This window comes from Vanellus vanellus (genome assembly GCF_965231255.1).
Source record: "Vanellus vanellus genome assembly, chromosome: 4".
Lineage (NCBI taxonomy): Eukaryota > Metazoa > Chordata > Aves > Charadriiformes > Charadriidae > Vanellus > Vanellus vanellus.
In genome coordinates this window covers 33,366,461-33,394,103 of record NC_138909.1, presented here as the reverse complement: position 1 = coordinate 33,394,103, position 27,643 = coordinate 33,366,461, and positions in this window count along the sequence as shown.

The following is a 27,643-nucleotide window of genomic DNA, read 5'->3' as shown; positions in this document are numbered from 1 at the left end:
TTTATCTTGTTTTGCTTTCTTTGCAGTTGTTAAATAATTTAACTTGATTGCTTTATAAACTTTTGAACGGGATAGCTTATATTCAAGATTCTCTCTTTAATCAAAATATCTACGGACAGTATTTTGGTGCAGAGAACACATTGGCAGTAGAAGCCTAAACTGGCAAGATCTTGTTCCCCACATACCCACGCTTCCCTCAAAATCCATCTCATGTCGCATCTCAGTACAACCAATATTAAGCAACATATAATGGAAAACTTGCAATGTATAGACATAATCAATGCTTTTCTTATTAAAAGATAAGAAACATTTTTCCAGCTTACATATAACCTAATTGATGTTCGTCTGTACAAGGCAGTTCAGCTGAAACTGTATTGAAGGGGTGTATCTCACCTATAAAAACATACAATACAATTAAGAAAAAAAAAAAAGATTTTTTTTGAAAAGGAACACAAGGCCTTTTGACATCATTTCTGGGAGCTCATGGTTCTGTTGGAGGAAAGGCTAATTTCGCAGTGAACCTCAACAAGCAGAATTTTACCCCATATATTTTTTCCCTGGCAAAAGAAGGAGGAGTTAATTTCATTGGAAAAGAACAAATTTAGAATTTGAAATTGATATAATAATTAGCTTAAACAGTTACAACAGTGAAATCCTTTTGTGGTGCTAGCTTATCACATCTTAAAGGCTGGTGATTTTTTTTTAGGACTGTGATATGCAACAACATTCTCAGGCTGGGAAAGTCATTGGATTTCTCTCCTTTCCCTATTGATAGACCATGAGATAACAAGGTAAAAGCTGAAAAGACCTGTCAGCTCACGTCGTCCATCTCTCTGCTCATTCAATGCTCCTCCTTACTGTGCGCTTTTAGCACGTTGCAAAGGCCAGGTTCCAGTGTCACACTGAGCTCTGTTGAAAAAACATTGCAGAATTTAATACATATAATCAGTTGTATGGCTGCGGGACACAGTGACAAGGGCCTGATTCTGGCCTGTCTCTAGTTTTACGATGTACCCTTTGCTTTGAATTATTTTTATCAATGTTCATGAAAGGAGAGTCAGAACAATTCAAATGCATCATATTTTTAAATAAGATTGAATCGTATTTAATTCAATAATACTGCTGTATTTATTAATTCTAAAAGTTGGTTTGAATGCGACATTCTTAGGCAAGTACTTCATAGTATGATTAGTTCTTCTGTTTACTTCTTGTCTTTTGCTTTTTTTGAGGAATATGGATTTAAAGAAAAAAAAAATCAGGTGCAATTTTATTGTTTGTATACTAGAGGGATCCTGTGAGGATTAACAGCTCATTTTTACTTATAAGTCAGGTTTAAGGACATGTTTTTCCTCATTATTCTGAGTAGCTCAAATCAGCAAGCGTTGTCATCATTGCCATCATTATCATTATTATTTCACAGTAAAGATCACATTGAACAGGATAAAAAAGGTCAACTACTTCATTTCCTCTACAGTGAGACTCCAAGTGCCTCCATAATTTTCCTTCAAAACAAGGTGGGTGTTAGTTTAAAACCTCCATGCTCTGCAGTTCATTCAGTATAAACATAAATCCTTACATTTCGGAAGAAAATACTGTTTATGTCTGTGATGCTTTGACAGTAAGTTTAAATGGATAAACATTGTAAAAGGCCGTTACACTGCCCGTATCTTTAATAGAAAGTCAGATCTGACAGGAGATGACCCCGTGAATACACAGATGGTTAAAGAAATGGGCTTCATGAAAACAAAATAAGGCAGTGGATTCTCTCCCGCTAGGATATTGTATATTGAATGTTGTTGCGTATCAGAGTCCTTAAAAAAAATCACCAGTCTTTAAGATGTGATAAGCTAGAGCCACAAAAGAATTTCACTGTTGCAATTGTTTAAGCTAATTATTATATCAATTTAAAATTCTAAATGTGTTCTTTTCTGATGAAATTAACAACTCCTTCTTTTGCTAGGGAAAAAATATATGGGGTAAAATTCTGCTTGTTGAAGCTGAAGACATTTTTTTTAAAAATGTAAAATACTTTCTGACTAGTCCGAGAGTAAAAGATGAGGTTAAATAAAGTTATTCTAGCAGAGTTCTTTGGAGAAGTAAGATGTTCATAGAGCCAAAAGGATCCAGAAAGATTAAAGAAAAACAAAAAGTTTGACTTTTGCCAGTCTGTTGGCCTTGAAATCTGTTTGAGACAGTTTGAGACCCAAGCAGCCTTTCTGCATTTGTGCTTGCTTTAGCAGGGAAGCCAACGAGGAGGTGAGCTCTCCTTTTTCGGGCCACTCAGGGCCACTAGAGGATCACACTGACAACAAATACGCTTGTGAGACGTTTATTGAAGGCCAAGTCTTGCCTCAGATGTTGCACTGAAAGTGGGATTGGTTATAGTTCGGTGTGTTATTCTGCACATGTTGCTGCTTCATCATGATTCCTCTGCAACCTACTATTTCCTCCTTGCTTTTTAATATCAACAACAAAACCACGAAATAAAACTCAACAATATCTCTTTGTTACAAAAGCAAGAGAGTCGCACAATCTGCAATGCTGTGAATAATACAGCTAGCTGGCGAAGTTACTATCCTTGACACTCACTCATGCTCCGTTTTTGAAGATGGAGTATTGTCCTGGTTTGAGTATTTAAAAGGCCAATAGAAGAATTAAAATGGAGTGGGACTTTTTATTTCTATTTACTTTTTTTCCCTCTACACACTATCCCTAGTAGGGCTGTAAAGGTCATACAGCTCCTTTTACAGCAGGGTGAAGGCGGGGGAGTAGTTTTGTTGAAGGTATTTGGACTAGTTTAGCACACAAAAGAAAATGAAGATGATAGGGTATTTGTGGGGGGTGGTGAGCGTCATAGATTGCTGTGGTTTTGACCTTAGCACTACTTCACTGATAGCTTTAGTTAAATTCAGACAATATCATGGCAAGCTATAGGCAACTATTAAACCAAAAAGGTCTAGAAACTGATATCTGAGATAAGCAGTTACATAAAAGAAGAAGGGATTTGATTATAAAGTAGGGGCTTTAATTGACATTATTTTTTATCTCACAGTTTATAAATACATTCATAAAACCCTCAAAGTCTCCAAAAGGTATAAGCAACATTTGCATTTGTGATAAACTTCCGAAAGTGTCAGAGTTTCAATACAAGTCAAGGACAGGACATTTATATTTCAGTCCTTTTAGGGGATACTCGTATTAGACTATATACCCTATATAACTCTCTTAGAGAATACTCAGCATAGCCACCTTGCAGAGACAAGCCTCTGCAAGAGGCAAGAACTGAGACTTTCCCGCCCCACGCAATGTTTTACCACCTTTCAGAAGCAAAATCTTTCAGAAGACTTGAAGTCTACCGTGGCAAGTCAACAAGTCCTAATTTCAAGCTGCTTTGCTTTTAATTATTAAAATTCAGTATTTTTGTGTAGTTTCGGTAGTAAAAAATATAACATAATTTATTATATGCATAGGATTTCTCTCCTTGTTTTTCCTTCCCCATTCCAGTTATTTGCTATAAAAATTATTTGTTGTACACAACCTGAAAAAAATTTGAAATCTTCAGCTAGAGATAACTAAGGAGATTTTTAACCTTGAGTCCTTTTACAAGTCCCAGACTGTAAAATTAAAAAAAAAAAAAATAGGCCAGAACTTTAGTACAATCTTTCCCTTGTGTTTTAGATTTCTACAGAAAACCTATTTCCTTTGTTCTCTACTCCTCAATTTGTGTTTGTCCTGCACACGTGTGTTTCACAGACAGTCGTACACACAGTTTTAATGCTTAGACTGCAGTTTCCAAATGTTGTCATTATGTACCCAGGGGCAAGACCCTCAGAGGTATTAAAAATCAGTTTGAATTATACAGAAATGCATTTAAGGATCTGTGTCAAGGTGCCTTGAAATACCGAGACCTAAACACCATCTGGTTCTATCAAAAGCTAATCTGTTAGACGAGTAAAGCGGTTCTGAAAAATCAGGCCACTTAGAGCTTCAATATGTAACACGCTGAGCAGCTCCTGCCCTTCAGGATCAAGCTGCTTTTTAAAAACTTGTTTGAAAGGTTGGACATAATTAATTTTCTGCTACAATTAGTTTGAGGCCAAACAATAGAATACAGTCGCAGATCCAGGCTTTAGCTGGAGCCTAAGGACATCCTTGCTTTGAAATGTAATATGCCTGAAGAGAGAGAGAGTTAGTCCCCCACTCCTTGTTCCTTATGAGAATTTAAATATTTAATGTGGGAGAATGTAGAATTACATTTTAAGTCTATGTACTGAATATAGCTATCTAAGGCGCTCTTATTACACATTTCTTTGTTAAATTTGTTCTTCAGAAATCCTTTTGATGATTTATTTCCTGTGTCAACAGCCATTACAGGGAACATTACTGAATCATTTCATGTTATTGTTAATTTTTCATTAGGTTTTATTATTTTAAATTGGTACACTGTTGCTAAAAACCCCCCACACTTTATTAACCAGAACTCCTAATGTAGTAGACCCACACGGTATAATTTCTGCTGAGGTTTTTGTTTGTTTGTCAGTGTTTTATTTATCTTTATGCCTATTCAAGGTCATAAATAATGAACGTTTCTCTCAGTAGGCCTTTGCAGCCTAGTCCTGAAATCCCTGAGGTTTGTGGTGAAAGACTGTTGAGATCCTAAACCTGATATCACCCAGCCCGGTGTTTCTTTTGAAAGATTTTGTTTATGCCGTGTACATCTTGAGCATCGCTGTTTGTGACTTTCACTGCTCTGCAAGACTTATGTCCGTACATACTGTCTAAAACAAAGTAAGAGGGAAATGGAAATGGTGCTTTGTTGGCAGTCACCTGTTCTTTCATCGCACACGTAACATCTCTGGGCTATGCTCATTTTTGTCCCTGTTGGTCTCATCCACAGAAAGAGATTTCTTGATATGATTCTGAACACAAAGAGGACAATGATTTTCAGCTGTGCCCAATACTTGTTTGTATCGCTTGGAAAACAATTATTGAGGACATTCATAGGATATTTGGGACACTTACCTGCTTGCCAGAAACAGCTGCTTCCCACAGCTTTGCTGCGGGCCGCGCAAATACCCCAGAAGCTTTTCAAACCATAATTCATTAAAGCACTTCTAAATGCTTAAAAAAGTAGGAGAAATAAAATAAAGAACCCCACAAACGCAGCACCATCACCACCCCCTGGGTACACCAGGTATAGCCAAGAGCATAGATGTTTGGTTTTGGGAATGTTTCCCTGTTTGTAGTTAAGTGTTCCTGAAGTTCATAACTAACAAAACAGGTTCCCTTTGACCGCACGAGCTATGTGTGAGCTGCTCTACACCTACTCCAAAGGCATTCATCCCTACCATGTTCAGCCAGGCTTGAATTGCTGCACAGACCAATTATTGTAATTTCTTACTCTTGAGGAAGCGTGTTAACTCCAGCTAGCCCAGGTTCAGCTACAAGAGTGCAGTAAGAACTGGCAAGAAATGACATTCATAATGGTCATCAACAGTGCTGTTATTAATGTGAGTACTAAATAGTAAAGGCTTTCAAAGACTTAATTTCCCTTTTCTGCCACTTGAGAGTTATTTGCTTTTGCGCTTCACTTGATAACACTGATACATTGCAATTTGCTAACACATTCTTTCCTTGCAACACTTGGTTCAAATTTACCAGTAAAAAAGTTGAATAAAAAATATAATTGAATTGTGGACATCTACTTGTTTCAAGCCTATTACGCGTCCTTTTGGTGTCTGAAACTGATGACATCATCTTAGCTACCAATGTGATGAAAAATCTAACAAATCTAACTACCAAACTTTTAAAACAAATTGTTCCATCAGATCAACATACTTGGTCAAGTACCGTACCTTATGCATTAACATCATCCACTCTAGCTGCCCGGGGTGGGGCGGAAGGAAAGAGACTCTCCTCAAAATAAAAATAAGTTCCTGAAAGGTCTCCATTGGAAAAGCTAAGATTTCACCAGAAGTTTGCAGCAGCTTAATAAGCTAGAACTTATGGCCTGGCTTTTCTTCTTCCTCTTTTTTCTCCCATGCTTTCAGTAGTTCAGCTGCAGTCTCGTACCATCGGGCCATACTACTGCAAAGAAGTTATCCCAAGGACTCTGCCAGGATCCAGCACTCATCGCGCCTGGTACAACTGGAGCTCGTCATCACTAATTAATACCACCAGAGCAGTAACCTGGCCCAATCTTCGGAGGTCAAACAAGCGATACTCTCATCCTCTTCATCCTAGCAACAGCAGCTCAGCTCTGTAAATGTCAGATGATGACGGTCGTTTCCTCTTAGGGTCGGGATGCATACAGCATAAGTAAAAAAAAAAAAGAGACAAATACATTATAGCTGATGAGAGAAACACCCCTTTTTCTCCAGTGCTGGTTTTGAAAATATCCACTTTCTAAATACTGAGAAGCTTGAAAAATGTACTGATTATTAGAGCGTAATTTCTAATTACAACATAGTTGACTGAAACATGTTTCAGACTCCAGGAGTAGCAAGAAAATCTCCTAACACAAAACCCCCTGAAATAACGAATGCCTTGGAATTGCTGCTCAGGCATACGGGTGAATAAACTCATCACTAGCTCTGGCACAGCACAGTTACGCAGAAACACTGCGGCTGTTGCTGTGTACTGATCCCAAGTGGTATGTTGAAAGTGAAACACAGATGAAAAGGAGCGTGGGGTGGAAAGGAGAAGAAAAAGAGAGAGACAAATACCAAAGAACCTAGCTTGGAGGGACAGGAGGGCTTGACTAGAATTTTTCTCTAGATGTCTTGTTTACAGAATGTAAATGCTTAAAGTTGTTCAAAGGAGCTAAGCAAACTTCCCTCCTTTTCAAAGGATTTTAATGTATCTCACGTGACGCTTTAAAAAAAAAAAAAAAATTTGCACGTAGTTTGTTTTCTTGTGTGTTTTAGGAAGCGATTGATGCTGCTTACGGAACTTCATTAACCTCTTTCTAGTTTCTGCTCCTGTTTTGTTCAGTTTTGTTATAAACCTTTGGACTTTAAGCAACCCGCCCCAGGTTATTTTGAAATCTTGCTCCATGCCAACGGCACCTTCACTCTGTTGCCTCCAAGCAGGTTCATTAAAAACTCCGGGGAGAAGCATACGTTTTATTTGGCATTAATTCTAGCACAGCTCCTGAAACAGCAGTTTCTGATTGATCTTGAAAGCTACTTTGGTTTTGGCTTTACTGCAAACCCCTCCGGTGCACCTTGTGCCTTCTAACAGTGTTCACTACAGCCAGCTTTTCAAACAGTTTAAACCCTTGGAAAGCTATTGCTACTTTAAGCTTCAGTGAGAGTTCTGTTCTTTTCTTTTTTTTTTTTTTTTAAATCTGAGGGTAGCATGGTATAAAACATTAGTAAGCAGCCATTTTTCCCTCTTCTAGTCACCTCCCTTCACCAGAACATCTTTCACATTCTTCTAGCTCTAAGACCTTTGTCCTGCACATTGACATGAATTGACATTTGGTTTCATTTGAGCTATGCCAGGTTGCACAGCTTTTTTTTACTTTCTCTGTCAGCGGCGAACATCTTACACAGTTATATATTAGGAAAAAGAAATAAAATTCAGTTTACACTTTTTAAACCAAGTATAATTGCAGTTATTTTTATCTCCTCACCCTCCCCCATCTTTGGAAATTTGTTAAAACAACTTCAAGTAATATCTCTAAATCTTAAGTATTTCTTACATTTGCAGATAAATGAGTGTTCGTATTTCTGTCTGGCAAAAGTAAGTCTTAAATTATAACTATTTTCCAGCAATGAGATGCTTCATCTCTTTTATGGCTTGTCTCAAGGACTGTATTAGTACTTAAAGTACAGCATGGTTCTGTGTTCTCTCTACTGATAAAGTGAAAATTATTCAGAAAACCCAATTACTGCTTTGCTAACATCTTCTCCCAGTGACATGACTCTATTGGAGAACAGCTGCTTTATTTTGGCCACTCATTCTTGCTATCAATTATGGCCATATCTAAAATTCTTACTCTGGGGTAGGATTAAATTGTAGTAGGTTTGTAAAAGTATTTAGAAAACAGGGAATTCCTGCCCAAATGGCTCTTGGTCTAAACATTAAGCAGACGACAACAGAGGAATATTTTTAGTGTCAGGCAAACAGAGGCAATACTCATTGGTTTGGCAGAAAGAGACCTCAGTACAATGGAGCTTACAGAGCTTCAACCTTCTAAAGATCTTACAGCTTGTAAGGGTGTTCTTAAAGTTTTTTGAAGAAGGATAGCAAGAGGGTGAGAGGCTTTTTGAGAAGGGAATTTGGTTCAGCCTTACCATCTTCCCCCTCCCGTAGGTTCAGGTGGTGGCTGGAACTTTCAGAGATAAAAATGTTAAACTAAATCCACAGCTATACTTTACCAGACCGTCAGTCTGAAGCTACAAGAACCTTCCATGTGATTGTGTGCTTGTCTCCACATGAAAGGGCACCAAAAATTATATTTCATTGCTTATTAGAGGTGCTTTATTTGATAGATATTTATCTGTTAGGGAATCCACTGTGTCTGCCTATGTTTTTCCACCTGGTGGAAGTCCACTTTAAAGAAGTCAGATGAAGACATTTTCACTCTGCCTTGTCTCAACGATTTCCACAAACAAATAAAAGTTGTTGGGTAACATTTTCTGTTGCCCGGGATTTTTCTGTGTTCAGTTTCACTTCATGACTTTTAATGTAAGATAGCCTCAAACCAACCTTTGTAATAACATTACCCTCCTTTTTTTCTTTGATGTCACACTAAGACATTCCCCATGTTTTCGAGTAGAAATATGGCATAATGTCAGGCTTTTTAAATGTTTGATGTCGCATTTGCAGTGCCGCCTTTTCTGCCGCTTTGGAATGGCGCTCAGCTTTCAGCAACCAGGGAATTAATTCCCATCTCTCAATTCCCAACACCCATCTTTAAATTCTTCAGACTGCCATGTCTGTCAGTGCTCCATTTTGCTTCCGATTTCTGCACTCCATAAGTTTTTAAGCTGTGAAAGGCAACACTAATGTGCTCAAAGATGATCTTAATGAGGTTCTCTTTCCCCTTTTCTCTTTCCTTTGCACCTTTCCATTTGACTTGATTGTTGGGCCTCTTTCTCTGAGTATAAACCTGGGCTCATACTGAAAAGCATTTTGAGCCTTAATAACCCCAGTGAAGTCACTAAGGACCTTGCAGAGCGGATTGCCAAGCGCAGCGTTCCAAGACGGGCTGAGCTCAGCCCCTGTTCTTTGTGGCTATAAAGTAGTTATGTACTTCAATTTTACCGGGCCTCTGACTGCATTAAGGATATTCTCTGAAAGTGTGTCCTCTGCTAACTCCCTTTGCAGTTTCATCCCCTTCTCCTTCTTGCCTCAGAGCCCTTCGCTTTTCCATTTCCCTTCGTGCTCCGCTATGAGCCACACGCTGACTGCTCTTTCCCGGTGCTGCGCAGCCCCACGCTGAAGCCATTGTTCTCCCTACAGAGCACATAAGTGAGAAAGAATATTGTCGTAGCTTAAGCACGCTCATGCACGTGGAAGAAGGGTCGCTTTATCTCTCTTCCTTCTCTGATGAGGTTTGGCCCAACTTTGGGTCACTCTCCCTTGCTGTCCTTCCATATTTCTTTACTTTTCTGTGATGTTGCCTTTGGCATTAGACAAAAATAAAGCTTTCAGAAGTTCTGAAAGTGTGGAAAGGTTACAACACTGAGGAAACTAAGATAACGTAATTAATCCTTTAAAAAAGTCTTATTTCTATAGTTAAACAACGAAAGTTCTAAGGCCATCCCTATCAGCGCTGCATAATGCCATTTAAGTCAGTCATATTTTACCTTTTTATAACAGAAACTTAAGGCTTCACCTACTGTATATCTACACATAAATACACACACTATACATCGTAATATAAACACCTATAATTGTATTTACAAAATGACACATCTATCAAAGGGTAAAAATCCAACCAAGGTATCCCTGCAGCTCACAAAAAAGAGGAGCTCGTGTCCAAACTCTCTTTATTGGCTCTTCAAAGCGTAACGGAATTATAAGTGAAGAAACATCTTTTTTAATCAATAACTTGACAAAGACTAGCAATTGCAGTAGAAATGATGAAATAAATTCTCTTTCCTCCAATTGCTTGAATTGTTTCTAGTGATAAAAAGACAAACAATACACTTTCACTGAATTACCTTATTTAACAAGAAAACTCTAACGCATTCAGGCACAATATGCAGAATAAGGAAAATGGAATAAAGCTAAAGGGAAATTATGAAACATTCATTTCGTCTTCTTTTTTTTTTTTTGTGGCACAACATACCCTTTCTGAAAAAAGAGCCTTATTCTGACGCCTTTTCTGTGATACAGTACAGAACTGCTTTACGTCTAGCTGCAGGGCCTATAAGCGGTGGCAATGCTTTTTCTGAATTACCGTAGCAATGGGCGGAAACTGGAAGGAAGGCGAAACTCCTCCTGGTTTGCTCTTGGTATAGCATAAGCTCTCTTGGCAAAACATCTGATAAGCATGAAAGAAAGCAAAACACCATATCATCTTTTGAAATGTGTTTCATTGGCTACGATACGCATCCAGCTACAATATCCATTTTTGAGCAGACATTTCAAAAAGCACACCGCTGCTTCTGAATGTCAGCACATCTATCCATTCTAATATACATGTGCGCTATGAAAACAGAGATGAAGATGGTTATGGATTTTTATAGCATGCTATGACTTTTTGGCAGCAGCAAGACCATTTGCACATTCTATCGAAATTAGAAAATTAGATTTTAACCTCTAATGTCTATTTAAACATAGCTAGCACATAAGTAAACAGCTGTGCTTATTATAGATCCAGAATGTAATAATAATAAAAAAATAATCTAATTTGAAGCTCATCGTTCCAAAGCATTCCTCTGAGATGAATCCTCTTGGCTCCCAGCAAAGGGAGTGGGAGTCAGAGCTTCTCACCTTCCTGAATCGGGCCCTGTGAGAACAGTATGTTTGTTCTTTAACATCGTTCAGTAATATTTAATACCCAGAAAACGCAGATTGCCAGCTGTTACACATCATCTCACAGCAATAACACACAGTGATATTTAAACCTTATAGTTATTTTTGTATGAGTGATACTCGGGAAATTTGAAAGTTGTGAGTAAATAAATATTCGAGTGTTCGGCTTAACTTTATTGGTACATCTGCTTGGAAACTTGATAATACCGATCAATATTTCAGAAAATTAAGCTAGCAAAGATGATTGGAAGAGAGTTTCTTGCATGCTTGTGCAAGTACATATGCACAGTCTATTGCGTTCTGCTTGAGCTGTAGTAGCAAATTAGGAGGCATCCTTAACTTGGGAAGCAAGGTGGTGGAGCTGGTTCAACCTGGGGGTTGTACGATGCCCTGTGGTTCTGCCTGCACTGCGCAAGGCTGAACCGTGACGAATTGTTGATTTGCCACTCCTGATTTTCTGCCTTTTCTTTTTTTTCCTTTTTGTATAGTTTGCTTGTGTGTGTTTGTGTTTTTAGGGTTTGGGTTTGTTTTTTTTTCCTAGTTTTGCCCTAAATGGAAATAAGGTAGCAATAAAGACTATTCCAGCAGACAGTGCACAGGCATGAACCAGTGGAGTTTCCATCTCTTTTTTTTTGTTTTTTTCCTTCTACACCTGCCAGAGAGACAAAAACCCCATAAATGCAACAAACTCCTAACGGGACAACTGCTGAATGGCTCGGGCGTGGGAACTGCTTGACAGCCGGGCTTTCCTCAGGCGGCACTCACGACTTCAGCGAGGCTGAATCAAGTACTCTGCTTTGCAGACTCACAAGATGCCATTTGGAGAGTACGGTTTCAACTGATGTTATTATACAGTATTTAAAGTGAAACAGTAAGACTCCCATGCAGGATGGGACTCCATCTGGACTATGAAGAGTGTATTGCTAAGCAACTAGTGTTTACTGTTCTTCTCAGATTTTTTTGTTGTTGTTGTTGTTGCAAGTATATCTCCAAACAAGTCTGTCTGGATTTTTTTTAACCCATTTACAACACAAATAAACAAAAGAGAAAGACTCCAAAACCCAGAGCTGACTTGTAACAGAATGCATGGCAACTCCTATGGGTCCATGCCCAAAATCAAGACTACAACCTTGCATACACCACTATATATTGCCATATAAAAAGACAGACTTTTCTGTAAGGCCCAGCTATCCATGCCTAACTGAATACTCTCTCTTCTTAGATTCATTGACTGGTTGTGATTTTATGTCTCTTAAAATAAGTGATGTATTTGAGTTAAGAGCTTCCTTCAATTCCTATACAAACTAAGTATTTTTCTTTTATTTAGATTTCTCAAGTCTGCAGTATTTGAACTTATGAAACGTAAAGCATGAATGCACACAAATGTAAGTAATACACATACCCATGTGTATTTCTGAAAATCTGACCGTGTGTCCCCCTTTGTCTGAAAAGAGCAGATCACTTTCAAAATCCTTATTCAGCTCCTTCTCTTCTTGGCTAACCAAGAATCAGCATGTATAGGTGGCAAGGCGTCCACCAAAGATCGAGTAACTTCTTAAAACCATATGGTAACACAGGGTAACTCACTTGTGACTCCTGACTTCAAAACAGTTTTTTTGCTCCCTGGCAGTGGTTATTTTTGCAGAGCTGGCTTGCAGGAAACAGTTGGCTCTTATACTGTGAATAGGGTTTTTTTGCTAGAAAGGCTATCGTGGGGAGATAAATTGATGTAGAATTATAATAGTATAAAAAAACCCAAACACCCAACTTCTAGAAGCTGTAGGTTATTTCCTTCATTTTCAAAGAGTTTATAAATCCTGTTTACTTTACAGTGGAAATGTTCACAGATTATTGAAAGCATTTTTCACTTTCCTTGATAAAGTACAGGGTTAGGATCCGCTGTGCATGAAGCATCTGCATCACACACTGCATTCTTCTGAAACAACCCTCATACTTAAGCCTTTATGAAAATATTTGTTATCTTTAACACACATTTAAGAAGATGCCTGATTAATATTTGAACTATGCTTGCTGGGACTGAACCTGGCTTTTCACTTGGTGTTTGCAGAGCACCAAGTGGAATACGGGTCTCATTCCACGGCCAATTCTTCTATTCAGTAAAAGAAAATAAAATCATTATGATGCGAGGTTTTTTCCTTTCTTTTTTTTTTTTTTTTCTTTTTTAATGTGTTCCTCATGTATTTATGTGTTTTGGAACCATTTACTTTCTGTATGCCTTATGATATGGGGTGACTCTAATTGTGATTTGTCATTTGAAACAAAGTAAGATTTTTTTGGTGTGAAAAGATGCAGCTATGCATACAAGACCCACAGTTGAGTCATTGTGGGTTAATGAGCTACTGTCTATCAGCTGAGGTGCATTGAATGACCATAGTATGTTCTTAACCTTCGGTAAAATAACAAGTAAAATATATTAACATAAGGCTCTGTTAAAAGAAGTTAACATTTTTAGAAATGAATAAAAGAAGTATGAATGTTTATTTTATGTGCACCATAATTTGTCCTCTCATGCTCTTTTTGACAATGCTGAATTATTTTTATTATTTTCTTAATATTCTTTCTTTATGAAACAAATTTATGGGGTATACATTCCTTTTTATTTGGATGGGCTTTTTGATATATTTTTTTTCTAAAATCTGAAGCTATATGGTACTTCCCTTCTTACCATTGTAGTCTTTTTATTTTTAACATGCAAGACAGCTATTCCAGCACAGACATAAAATTAGTTTTGCTCAATGGATTTCTTGTCATGCATGTGCAAAAAGCTTCATTTGCCTCCAATTTAAATTTTTGTTTTCCTCTGGTGACTCATTTTGCTGCATCTGTGTTTATTCTATAACCTGTGGATAAGGCATGTTTTCCTAGCTGGGAGCTGGCTGGGCTTTTGCTGATGACTGCCATGTGTTGGTTTAGTCTTGCATGCAATTCTGTCTTGATTTCTGTAAAGCTCTCACTGTCAGCGTTTCCCCAAGGTGCTCCACGCAGCTCTTCTGGGAAACACTTCAGGTAGACCTCCTCTTCAGGCTTATGGAAGACATCACAGATGCTTTGTCCTTTTTAACAAAGCTTATTTCCCTCCAACAAATGTGCATACTGCATTGGTCACAGTGATAGATGATTTATTATTATAGTTCATCTGTTGCTTTATAGATTTTATTTTGGTCACAGTGACTTGATCTCTTGGGGGGGTTTTGTCTTGTATTGGTCCTTGTTCATATCATTTCATTCTGTATCTTTTCTATGAGCTCCAGCCCGCATCACTGCAGTTTCTAGCTGATAGGAAGAGGCTTATACACCAGAAAGACTAATGATAAGAGTGATCATTTTCTAAGATAAATTTCTAGGCAGTAAACAGTGTGAGTTTGAGAACTGTTTTTTTATCTACGAGACTAACCTTTGTTCAAGTATGCCTGTATGTACTGATGTTGTACTTCTACTTCTCACTGTAAACATTGTCTATATATTTTATTTGTTCTTACTACTACTGTAGAAAGGAAATGTAGGTTGCTTTAACATAGTTTAGGCTTTCTGTGGTTTCCGCTTTGCCCCTCTCTAAGCGTCCCTTTATCTGTGCTAGTATTCAGGTGCTTCCATACATAGCTATCAGATAAGGGGGCCTACAGAAAAGATGGGGACAAACTTTTTAGCACGACCCGTTGCGGTAGAACAAGGGTTAATGGCTTTAAGCTAAAAGAGGGAATATTTAAGCTAGATATAAGGAAGAATTTTTTTACAATAAAGGTGGTGAAATACTGGCACAGGTTGCCCAGAGAGGTGGTAGATGCCCCATCCCTGGAAACATTCAAGGTCAGGTCGGAGGGGGCTCTGAGCAACCTGATCTAGTTGAAACTGTCCCTGCTCATCGCAGGGGAGATTGGACTAAGTGAACTTTACAGGTGCCTTCCTACCCAAACTGTTCTATGATTCTATGTACACAAGGCTTGCTGCTTTTCAGCAGTCATCCCACTGGCAAGACTTTATAAAGGTACATAAAGGTTTACAACGTACATAAAATGCAGGAAAATCTTTTAAGGTTACTGAACATATGTGTAGTTTAGCTTTAGTCTGACAGCTGCGGGTACCTCCTTGGCAGAAAGCTGGGAGAAGCCTGTGTGCTGGGAAGCAGGTGGAGAGCATTATGTGACAGGAACTGCCCCCCAAAAGAAAGCATGGGACTCTGAAGGGAGGGTGCTGTTGACACCAGGTTATGAGTGTCTCCAGTGGATGAAACCTGATGCATGAAAAAGAAACACCTGAAACATGAGAGAGAAGATTAGGTCAGATTCCTAAGAGAGGTAAGTGTTTCTGTGCTCTGATTGGTGCACCCACAAATTGGATCTTAATGAAGCACAGCTGATCAGTGTTTGTGAGACCTTCTGACTCTACAAGTGAAACAGAAGAAGAGTTTGTAACCTATTTGGACCAAGAGCTGATGGCAGTAGGAGAACAGAGAAATGTTGCTGTTGGCTAAAGTGAGTTTGGTTTTAAGTGTTCTTGTTTGTTCTTTTACTCTGTTTTTTCTTCGCCTTCTCATCTTCCTTTTGCCCTAAACTATTTCTCAACAAATAATATCTGGAGTTGAACAATTTTAAAAAAGTCTCCTGCATGTCTTGTTAATACTGAAGGCATTTATTTCTGGTCATGACAAAGCTGACTTCTCTTCCATATGTTTCCCTGGGCAAATAGAGGGTCGGCCTTTCTTGGGAAGGTGTCAGAAATGAATCGGGACTTTATCCAAGCAAAGACTATAAAATTGATCTCATGTTTTGCAATGGGTTATATCAAGTTATGATTAAGTAGGTCAGGCTTCATCTTGTTGCTGTCTAGACCTGTGGTTTTCGCTGTGAAGTGGCTGTTGGGTCATGCTTAGCAGAGTGCCACCTGTGTTGTGTTAGGAAGTGTTGTTATTTGTGGCGTTTAGGACAAAAAAGTTCTTCTTGCACTTCGATATTTACTTAGGAACAATTACTGTGTTTCTGTCTCCTCAGAATACTGCAGTGGCAGAATTATCCTGAAAATTATTTTAATGTAGTTCATAAAAAGAAGTATAATCGTTAGAGAAAATAGTCTTCTCTTTTCCTCCCCTTTATGTGGCCGCCTGGGTTATTCAGAGGCTGCTTCTGTGCAGCAGGACCCCTCCCTTTTTAGGCTGAAAAAGCAGGTGTTTCATTAAATTTTTGAGTCGCGGTGTTACAGAAAATCTCACAGTACACTGGTTTGCCAACTTCTTCTTACTTAGTACTGGCTACTTTACTAGAGGCTGCTTGTGGCTTTGTCTCCTCCTTTGTTACTAATGTGCTACAGCATGAAGTGTTTGTGCCTGTAAATAACAAGTCACTCCATGCTGTTATGACTCAATAGGATGGTGGCTTTCGTGCTGAAATGAAAAATAAGCTTTATTTACAACCCTCCCCTCAAAGGTTCTGATGAAGATACTTGAGTACAAATGCATTCCTTCAGAGTCTTTATGTCCTTCCACTTAAAACTGGGTTGATAATGCTGTGTACAAAAAGAACCTGTGTCAGTGCTGCTGCAAATTTGTGGTTTAATGAACTGCATGCATGGACTCCATGAGCACACACAAATCACTCAAGTTTGTGGAACAAAAGGAATGCTTTATATATCGTCTTCACTGCAGTGTGTATATTAAAAATTATTTGGGAATCTGATGCAGAAGGGCGCAATGCAGCTCTGGCTCTCTGTGGCTGCAGTAGACTAACTGTAAGCAACTGTGGCTGTGGGTGCAATGCTGCCAGATAGTTCTTTATGGGTTTACGAATGTGCACATCAGCCCTTTCATGTGACTGTGTACAGACCCCGTTACCTCCCTATATTGGCTACCTCTAACAACTGAATGAGCTCTTAAATGATAGCAACTACTTTAAAACGCCTGCTGTTTAAAATGCCTACTACCAAATTGTTTGTCAGTCACTGTTTAAAAAAAAAAGGCAGTTATTTCAGCTGCTACCAAACCCTTTCCACGTAGGACTGCTGCTCTCCTATTCTGTACATGCTTTTGCAGTGTACAGACCCAGTCAGTCAGGCTAATCCCAAAAATGAGAGGAAAAATGCAATCCTGATTACTCTTTTCTTTGACATTTCCCAGCCAGTCTCTCTCATAGGTTTGGGGGCTGGAAATATATAGAGTTAACTGGATTCTACTGCATACGGTATCAACTCTGAGTGTTGTGGATCGGGATATATTCTAGCAATCACTCGGCTAGCGCTGGGTAATGGGCGCAAGACTGCAGGTTGTGGCTGGAGTGTACTCTTGCCAACTGAGTCTACGGAAGAGAAATATCCGTGTTGAAAGCAGGCATGACACCTAAAAGAGATTTACCGTGAAAGTCCTTTCTTTTAATAATAAAAGCTTGAGGACACTGTTTTACTTTGCTATATGGTAGGACACCTTCTGTTGGGCAGAGTCTAAGCAAGTGGTATCAAACCCAGTTCTCGGTCTTCTATAGTTCTTTTTACAGTCAGCGCTGCTCTCCTGTCATCGATCAATTTTTGCCAAATACCTTGCAAAGTAACTGATCAGAAAAGATGGTCTGTGGACCCTAAGTCTGTTCTTGAGGGCGGTAGAGAGGCTGAGTAAAATGCAAAGTATTCATATGCTCTAACTCCAGGTTGTGTTCACTGCCAAAGGTATAGCTCCAACTGCTAGCTTAGCTTGGTAAGCAGACCCCACTCGAGTAAAGATGAGGCAAGTCAAGAACAAAGGAAAGACCCAGTGCCAAATAGTTTTGTAACTCGCAAAATAATTTGCTTTACAACAGTCTTAATATTTTAGCATTGTTACAGCAAGGGTACGAAAGCCATTCTGACTAATCATGTATTATATATCCCTGTACAGGCACTTTTCAGTAGATGATATAACATTGGGTCAGATTGGTTTTATGCATTGTGTTTTCCCTATGAAGTAGGAAGAGTTGAGGAATAAAAAAAAAAAAAAAAAAACAAAAAAAAAAAACAAAAAAAAAAACCAAAACCAAAAAAAAAAAACAAACCAAACCACCCCAAACCCATAATCTTGAGCCCTAGTGAATTCTCATTGCTGTCTACAGGTCATATCCTGGGCTTGTCATAATCCGTAACACAAAGCCTTTCGGAGCCCTACGGCTTGGCCGCAGCAGGCAGTTCATAACCTGAAAGGCAAGAATATTCCCAGCGAGAGCTGTGTAACTGTGCTGTGAAACTCTCTAGAGTTTATAGAGATGCACTTACGTGTTGCCATATTTAAACTCTTAAATTTTGCTACTGTTCCCAGGATAAATAGGATGATTTTGCAGAGACTGTGCATTAGGGGATTATCCCTCACATGCAGGGAAAGCAAGCTAGGCTCCTATATAGCAGAGCACCCAAAGAACGCCCCCCCAAAAGGCAATGTCAAATGCTGCTGGCATGAAAATTGAGGACTTAAACTGCTTGGGAAAGGTAAACCTGCTTTCCCCCCCCCCTCCACCTTGCCTGAAATATGAAGGTCTGTTGAGAGACTTTTGCCTACTCAGACATGTGAAGACCCTACAGATGCTTGGAAATGGTGAAAAACTGACGTCTGCAATGTGACAGGACCTAGAAAAAGCAGCTTTTAAATTTAAAGCTAGAGAGTGGAAAATACTTGTATGAAAAAGTGCCTTTTTTTCAATATGAGAAATATTATGTGCAGTTGTGAATGGTTGTGTAAACTCCATGAGCTTGGAAAGCGGTTAATTCTCAGTAACTATTTTGGGCACAGGATTGCTTAGAATAGTGAAAAAGGTTCAGGTGCACTTTCCTGCAGATTTAAACAGCCTGAGCAACCTATATAGCTTTAATTTTTTTCTTTTTTTTTTTGTTGACAGTTTTCTTCTGACTAGTAGCATATGAAGAAAAGTTAAGGCAAAAGAAAAAAAGCCCAAGTCTTCAAGTTTTGCTGACATAATGGACTAATTCCGTGTCACAGATTTACACTTGGAAACAGCTGGCTTTAAATAGGCTTTCCAGCAGCTGGAATTAATTAAAACCTTGATTTTTGGGACCAGTACCCCATCCCCCTTCTTCTATTAAAGTTACAATATTGTTATATGGCTGTAGAAACCCTGGCATTGAATACACGATGGTCTAAACTTCAGTAAGACAAAAACTCTATGCTTTCTAGGCAAGGGAAATGGCAATCTGATAAATAAACACCGACTGGGGACCTTTCTAAGCTCTTTCATGGGGTTGCAAGCTCAACTCTGGAGCTGTAATTCTGAATCTCCTTTGCAGGTGAGTGTCTACATCCCCTTTCAGAATAGGGCAAACTCATGGGATATGATGTATATTTTTGAAGCCCTCAGCTAGCAGAGATATTTGGCTGGAACTGCCCCACAAGCTGCAGGACTTGCTATAAAATAAGCACGGTCAGATTTTGTTTAAGCTAAGTTAAATGTTGATCAGGCTGCTGATAACTGCTCAAAGGCAGTGTAAGGCGTTCAGCAGTGGAACGGAGATGGAGAACAGGATAGATTGTCCGCACTCCCTTCGCCTTTGTTTTCTATGCCTCGTGATAATAAGCAGCCTTAACATTATTGGGTGCATTTTATTAATTTTAACTTTGCTCTTAGGATGCCAAAGCTTTTTCTTTTTTTTTTTTTCCTTTCCTGATGAAAAGCTTTTCAAGGATCTCATAACTAGATGCTGAGTAATCAGGTCATAGGCATTTGTGTGTATGCCTAGAAAACAAATTGTGACGTTGAGGTGACTAGTGGAAACATTGATACTTGGCAGGATTGGGATACCTTTGAGCTGTTTGTCTCTACCTGCTTAACTTCAAAAGGTTGGGCTGAGTTAATTTTGGCTTTTTGCTGTGCTGCTGAGGAGACAACAGTGGTCCCCACTGAGGTATAACACTGCTCTAAAGACTAGACTTCATAGTCTGTTTACTTTTCAGCAACTGATATCCTTACAGGGCATTTTTTTGTAAGATGCCATTTGTGGTGTTCTGACAAATGTCAATTTTACATACAAGTATTTTTAAAAAACCAAACACCAAAAAACGCAGAAGCAATAACCTACAAAACCTCAGGAAAGTAGGCAGGAAAGCTTTTGATGTTGCTTTATGACTCTGAGATAAATTAGGGTCTTGGGAGTTTGATAACTATAAATGAAATTGTATTTGTCTTTGCCCATAACCCAAGATAAGATAATCTACATAAAGTGATCTCCATGCACTCCTGATAACTCATGGAATTTAAAGAAATGAGACTGCATTTTAGCAAGACACAGTGTAATTTTTCTATATTGATATCAAGAAAAAAGCTAGAGGAAAAATAAAAACACAACAGAGCTTGCCTTTGTGGTTGGGGTTTATAGCAAGCAAGTGATAATATAATGATTTAGGGACCATCCATAGTCCATGCTCTAGCACCATGTGGTCCTGGCTGGAAACTACTGGACACTTGCTTGTCAGCAGGAATGATTAGTAAAAGGAGTAGGCTTCTCATGGTATAGTAGTTCTCTCTTAATTATGACTGCTTTATTTGTGTAGGCTCTAAATATTATAAAATACAGGACATGGTAACTGGCTTTGGTCACAATGTGTTTTTTTTTTTTTAATTTGTGTTTTACAAGACACTTGCAGAAAGAAATGAGTATGCCAATGTTAACACAAGAATTTGGATGCCAAATGTCTTTTTCACATTTTCATAAATCTTTAAGCATTTGGGAAACTTGAAACAGGATAAAAGCTTACAAATAAACCGAAGACCTAAAACTAATACTAAGAAGCTGTTGACGGTAGCTTTAACTCCCAGTGAAGTACATCTGTCTTCCCTCCCTGTCTGTCTGCCCTTCTTCAGCCCCTCTACAGCTTCTGAATAAAGCCAGGGTTAATGGTCCTCTGCTAAAAGAGATGCTAAAGGCTTATCAGAAAGGAGATGCCTGCATTTAAGACTTACTGTACAGTAACTTTAAGTCTAATAAACCAAAGCGCTCTTTAGCTGTTGTGGTTCTTTCCTGTGGTGCAGATTTGTTTGTGGTGGCTCTGGCCATTCTGGCTGTGTATGTTTCTACTTTAGAAAGAATAAACTAGCTGCAAATCTTTAATAATTTACTTTTGCTGTAGCAATATTCCGTTCTTCTCAAAATGTTACAAAAAAAAACATTTTGGTAAGGAAAGGATATTTATTGGAAATGGGGTCAATATGGTATTAGGATGCTACAAAGTGAGTTGTTTTATTGCCTTTTGACTATTTGCCTGGTTAAAAAAAAAAAAAAACACCAAAACCAATAAAATCGGGTAAGGTCTATTTAATGATCTATCAATATGGAGTATAATGAGGAAGCTTGAAGAAAAATGGCTTCCAGATTGTTGTGTGCTGTCATGCAGTAGAGATGGGAATTGCGGATTAGGCGATACTACTGCTCTATTTTTTAGTTTGTCCTTTTTAAAAAATTGAATTTACTACATGCAGCTAGCTAATTTGGCCAAATGACATGCAATAATGCTCTGTAAGTATATCCTAGTATGATGAACTGGTCTATTTTAATTAGCAGTTGCGGTTCTAGCTGGGATGAGACTTTAGCTCAAGCAGCGCCTGTGCTAATGACAACTCCTGGCCTGTCTAAACTAGTACTCTCTGCTGCTGCATGTAGAAGTACTGTGATAAAGTCAAGTTGGGGAAATTGCTTGCTACGGGTTGCTGAGGAGCCTTGAATTGTTTTATACCAAAAGATTTGCATCTCTTAATATCAGATTACTTAGTACGTGGCAAAATAAACACTTGAGTGGGTTTATTATCCGGAATATCTATTATTATGAAACAGAATTTAAAATCAAGGAGGGGTGACGGAATAATACCTTCCAAAAGCCTGAAGGCACAAGGAAAAAAAAAAAAAAAACAAACAACCAACATGAAGCTTTTCTACCCAGTTCATTATAAAACCATGGGAGATCAGTATCGGGACAGAGAATCACAAGATGTTTCGAAATGCAGGGGATAACAGAAGCATTACATTTAGAAACGGAGTTTCTAAGAAGAAAACACTTTCCACTGCCCTCTGCTGACTGCAGGCTATGCAGTGAATCTGGTTCTGCTCTGCTGCGTGTGCTTTTCTCAGAGCTGTGCACTTGAGAAGTAGGTGGTAGCTGCGTTATGAATGGAGCTGTGAAGGTGAGTCATACTTTGAGGATAACTTTTTGCTGCAGGTGCTACTATAATACCTAAAAGCTTTTCTTTATGCTCACTTGCAACAAGCATGATCTATTGGCAGATGTAAAAAGCTTTTTCAAGTCAACTTGTGCTGCCGGGTTATATCTGGTACTTAATTTTGGTGCACTGTCTTTGTACCTCTGCTGCTCGGAGCCTTGTGAATTTTAGGCTCCTAGAAAAGCATGAAACACTGTTCTCGCCTATTTGTATTGCACACTGTTAGTTTCATCCCAGCCACTGAAGAAAAAAGAAAACAAAACCCCTTAGAAAACAACTTTGCACGGCCTTTTCCAGAACAGCACGATAAAACATTAGAGAGGAGAGGGCAAAGTAGGCTGTAGCATTACAGAATCTGCATGCCCTCTCAGCCTCTGTTTTGGGATCAAAGCGGTCTTTAGGGTCCCTTAGCATGAAGGCATTATAACTTTTATGGTCGATGCTATCGCTAACCAGGCTTAGGGTATGATGTGAGAGTAACAGAGCTCCTGCTTGCTTACCGTGCTGTGTATTGCTGGGGAGCCTTGTCTTGTCCATCTAATGATTAAATCCTTCCCCGGTAACTGTTTATAGTCTGGATCTAGTACCAGGTTAGGAGAGACAGTGTTAGTGAAGCACAAGGTTGGGATTAACTCCAGTACTACAAATCAGAGCAAGAAAATAAGGTAATTATCTGCAGTATAAGAATTGTGATCCCATATACTATTTCTAATTATTGATTATAACCTTTCTAATATTACTGTAGTATCTTTCTCCCCCAAATTCTGTAACACCTCTATGCTTTGATTTAGAACACAAATGTCAACATCCTGTACTAGTTTCTCTGAGCCAACTTATCTGGGTGCTATGTGTAAGTATCGGTGTGGTCAAGCACCAGACACCACCTTCATCTTCTGAACGTAAAGGCAGGCAGCACTTCAAAGCGAGGCTAATGTTACAGGCCAAGTAATGACTCTGGGTCAGTAGACATATTTCAGTAAATACTACTTGGTTAGGTCAGGTCCCAGAAGGACACTAATCACAGCAAGATGCTTTCCAGGTCAGTCTTTCGTCTCACCCTGAGCTCCGTGTGATGTGGCTGAATGGTGCCTTGTAGCTCAGGTTAGCTACAGTCAAGCTATACAGGTGAATTCATGGTATGTGCCCATAAGAAGTCCTGAGAATCTTGTAGATGTTAGACATGCTTATTACCATGAGGAAAGTAAAGAGCGAGGTAGAGCCTCAACTTTGTAATTAAATATTTTCTTCAGGCTATTGTTTTTCATGATTGCACTTCCATTCAGAGTGCTTGCAGGCAGCGGTCTCCTTCTGTTTCGTGTTCAGTATCACAAGTGGTCTTCAGGGTTTCTTGGATGCTGCTGCAGTGCAACCTGTCTCATTGGCAGCCAGAGCTGTCTCTGAATCCTGCGCCTTCCTCTCCTGTAGATTTGAAGTACTCTTGGCACTTCAGCAAGAATGTGGGACCTGCTGTAAGGAAGTATGTGCCCCTGATCTGCTGAGTTCAGAGGCCTCTATATCAGAGAGACAATTTGGAAGGTAATATGACTACACAGTGTGAATGCACCTGAGGGTCAGGACATGGATGGATAATGCAGGTACCCAGCTTATCACACCTGTGGTGTCCAGTATGTTCAGTTTACAATTCTGTATGAAACGGTTGTCTAGCCTCTGCATCCTTAAATCAGGCCAATGATCACAGTTAAATGTAGCCTGGAGGAAGGCAGCGTATCACAGTATCACAGTATGCTAGGGATTGGAAGGGACCTCAAAAGATCATCTAGTCCAATCCCCCTGTCGGAGCAGGAACACCTAGACGAGGTTGCATGTATGAAAGTATCTTTTTCTGTAGCAAAAGCTGTGCCAAGACTAAAAGGTCTGTATGGTTCTGAATACTTCCATAGATGGAGCACTTGTAAAATTGCAATTATCACTAATTATAAAGGCTGACCTTGTAAAGGAATGGAAACCCTAAGAATGTACCTGCAAAATAATGTCTTGCTTGACTGTTCAAAAGGGGGAACCTCAGTACGGTTATGTCTTGCGTGTCCAAAACACTCCTGTTCAATCAGTTCCAGCGTGTCTTCTACACAGAATCAACCGTTGTTTCTGCTTGCAAGAAAAAAACCTGTAGAAGAGGTTCATGGGGTTTTATCAATTTTAACTTTGGCTGCTGCTTGGCTCTTCTGTCTGTTGCACCTGTTCGATGCAAAATTTTTCAGAAATCTTGTGATCTACAGAATGAACCCCAAACCATGTGGTATGGTTGCCTGTATATTATCAGCTGCTCCTTTGTTTTACTCTGTCACCTTTAATTCCTCCTGGAATTGGGACTGTGCTGTACCTTTCGGGATCAATAGCTACAGAATTGCATTGTAAGGCTGCTGTTTCGTTCAGCACCTAAATATTGACAATGGCGGTGAAGGAGAGTTTTATTTTGAAAGCAGACTTACAGTTAAAATATCATTGTCAACAGCTTATTTGATAGAAAGATATTTATTCTAGATACATTTGTCTATTGACTGAGTTAATTAGCTATTAACTGACTTAAATAACTATCAACTATGTCTTCCTATTAAATGAGTACAGTTAATTTAGAAATTATTCGTCTTGCAAAATAACTCCTAGCTCTGTAAACAGTTATATGTACAATTATGATTACATCTTTCTAGCATCCATTTGATCACCGGAAATGGAGCTCTGCAAGCTAATTTAAACCCGCCTCACAATACATTTGCAAAGTGTAATTGATTAGTACTTAGTGACTGTTCTGTCAGTTGGGTATAGAAAGAGCACAGAGATTATTTAATCTATGCCAATCCTGTAGGACAAAGAGGAGTAAAATGTATTGCCTTTTATTTGACCTGAAGTCAGATGATGCGAGAATGGCTGCTTGTGAAGAGGGTTGAAAGCTGTCATTTTCCTGAAGAAGACTGAAAATTAACAGTTCCTTTTAAAGGAGAATTCCTTTCCTAGTAGAATTCTAGAAAGTTTTCAAGGTATATTCTTAATAAAATTTGAACTATTTGTTTGGGTTTGGACTAAATACACGACTCTTCAGTAAGAATTAATACATCTTCCTTTGTCACAAATAGAGAATGATACACTTCACTCATAAGAGAGAAGCAGTAATATATTTCTTGATATAAAACAGCGATTTAACAAAGTTTGATAGTAAATGCAACAGTGACTTAATAAGATTTGATGGCAAGGTATGCTTGGTTATTTACTGCATAGAGGGACAGGGTCAGACAGAACTGTCAGGGAGATCTTCCCATTGAGTTGAGGTTCAGAGAGGACCCCCTTGCTTTCTGAACTCCTCAGAGAGGAGTCTAGGTGCAGCTGGATTCAATCCTAGTCCCAGACTTGGTCAACAGTTTCTGTCTAAAGCAGTCATGCTAAGTTATAATCTTAGTGAAGCTTCAAAGTTTAGCATGTTATTAGTCACTTACCGAGGATCTGTTGCAGCAACACATCCCTGAATCTTGAGTAATAATCTTGAGAAGCGTCTGTACTCAAGGGGAGATCCTGGTGCACAGCCTGTTGCCGTGCAGGAGGGCTCAAAGGGCTCTTGGGCTGTTCACTATTAATAGAGGTAAGATGATTGACTTATAGTCGTATTTGCATATTGACCATAGTACCAACATTGTGGTTAGATGGGCACATTGCTCAAGTTAGCCCTTGCCCATTGTGGTGTTATCTGTCCCCACCCCCCCCACCCCCCCACCCCCCCACCCCCCCCCCCGAAACCACTTTAACCACTTTGAGCTGGATGCAGCCGTCACAACTAGATGCACCCATTATGACAACAGTGGGTAGTTATCGCTTGGGCAGGGTTACGGGAGATAAAGGTCAGGTTGGGGGAGGGAGCACACCTTCACAGCCTTCTGGTTCTGACTTTAAGCCAAGGTCATCTATTGCCTCTGTAGACAGAGAATAACTACACAAAGATTATTATAAAAATCACATTTTGTCAAGCACCGCAAATTAATATTTTCCACTTTTCATTCATGAATCTAACACGGTAAAAAAGGCTGAGGTTCTATTTTAGTTTTCAATTATCTTATTTGTGAAAAATTACTAGAGACGAGTCCAAACAACATTACTAGGACCTTTCATATGACCTGGCCCTAAAGACTTGTTTTGAGAAGAGTATCCTCTCCATCTCATGAGGTTTGATGATGGATTGCCTTTAAATAGAATGTTTGTCTTGCCCTTTTGATAAGCCTTTCTGTCTATACAGTTGCAAGGTGCTTCTTCCATGCTGTGATGATAGCTGTGGCCTTTTGGTCAGTCAGAGATTTCCCCAACGTTTTGACAGAACCGCAGGATCTGTGGTTATTTCAATGTCTCCTTATCACACTTCCATGCAGAAGCACAGAGGGCCTTGAGGAGCATGTCACTATGAGTTTTTCTCCAGCCTTTCTCTTCTCAGTTCTGCGGCTCTAACTTGGCTCAAGTTCAGTGGACAAACTTCTTCAACTGAAGAGCCATTTAAAAAAAAAAAAAAAAAGTATTTGAAAGGTTTAAGCCTTTAGGAAGTGATCTGCTGAATCTCAAGCACTGTTATTCAGAAAATCAGAGACAATTGCAATTGTGCAGTTCTACCTGTGAACTAAACCCTATATCTTTCTTAAATTAAAATTGCCTGAAATTGTTTATTTAATCTGGTGGAAACTTTGGGGCTGTGTTTTTTGTTTGTTTTAATTTTATTTCTATTATGACCTAGTTGTAGGTTAGTTACATGCCTCAAGTCTGTAGATATTGTTTGAGGCTCACGAACTAATGCACTCAGGACGGACAAAGGAAGCTGCAGTTAATAAAAGAAAGAGTTAGTTGCTCGCTTTTATAATTCAATAACCATTTTGGGAACTTGCTGTTCTTTTCTATATTTACATATGTTCCTACTTGCTGCCAAAGCTATTTGTTTTCTAGCTTGGCATTATTATCAATGTCTTTACTACAGTCTACTTGCAGATATTTGGTATACTGAAAGACAGTAGCATGTATCAAAACAAAATGTATGGGCAAATTCTTGGTTTAGATCTCTTTCTTGGTAGTCCAAAAAGATACTGAGGGATAGTTAAGTCACAGAATTGAAAACCATGTCTTAATGCTTATTAAGAAATGTGTAAAATTTCTCCTGGTGCATACAGCACCCTCTGGAAGGTGCAGCTATAGAGGTCAGGAAGTGAAAAATACTTTGTTTCATCATCAGATACAAAAACATCTTAAATGCTCCCTGACAGGAAAAAGTTGTGCAGCTAATACAGAACTGTACTGTATGTTACCTACTGCGCAGCTGCATGCTAAGCCCTTCAGAAAGAAGCGATAAAGGGTGTGCAGTCTAGCGACAAAGGCGTTCAGATTGGAGGCAAGGCGCTCTGGACAGTGCTCTGTAAACTGTTTTTACTCTTTACCAAACATTAGTGTTCACAGTCTATATATTGTGTGTGTATATA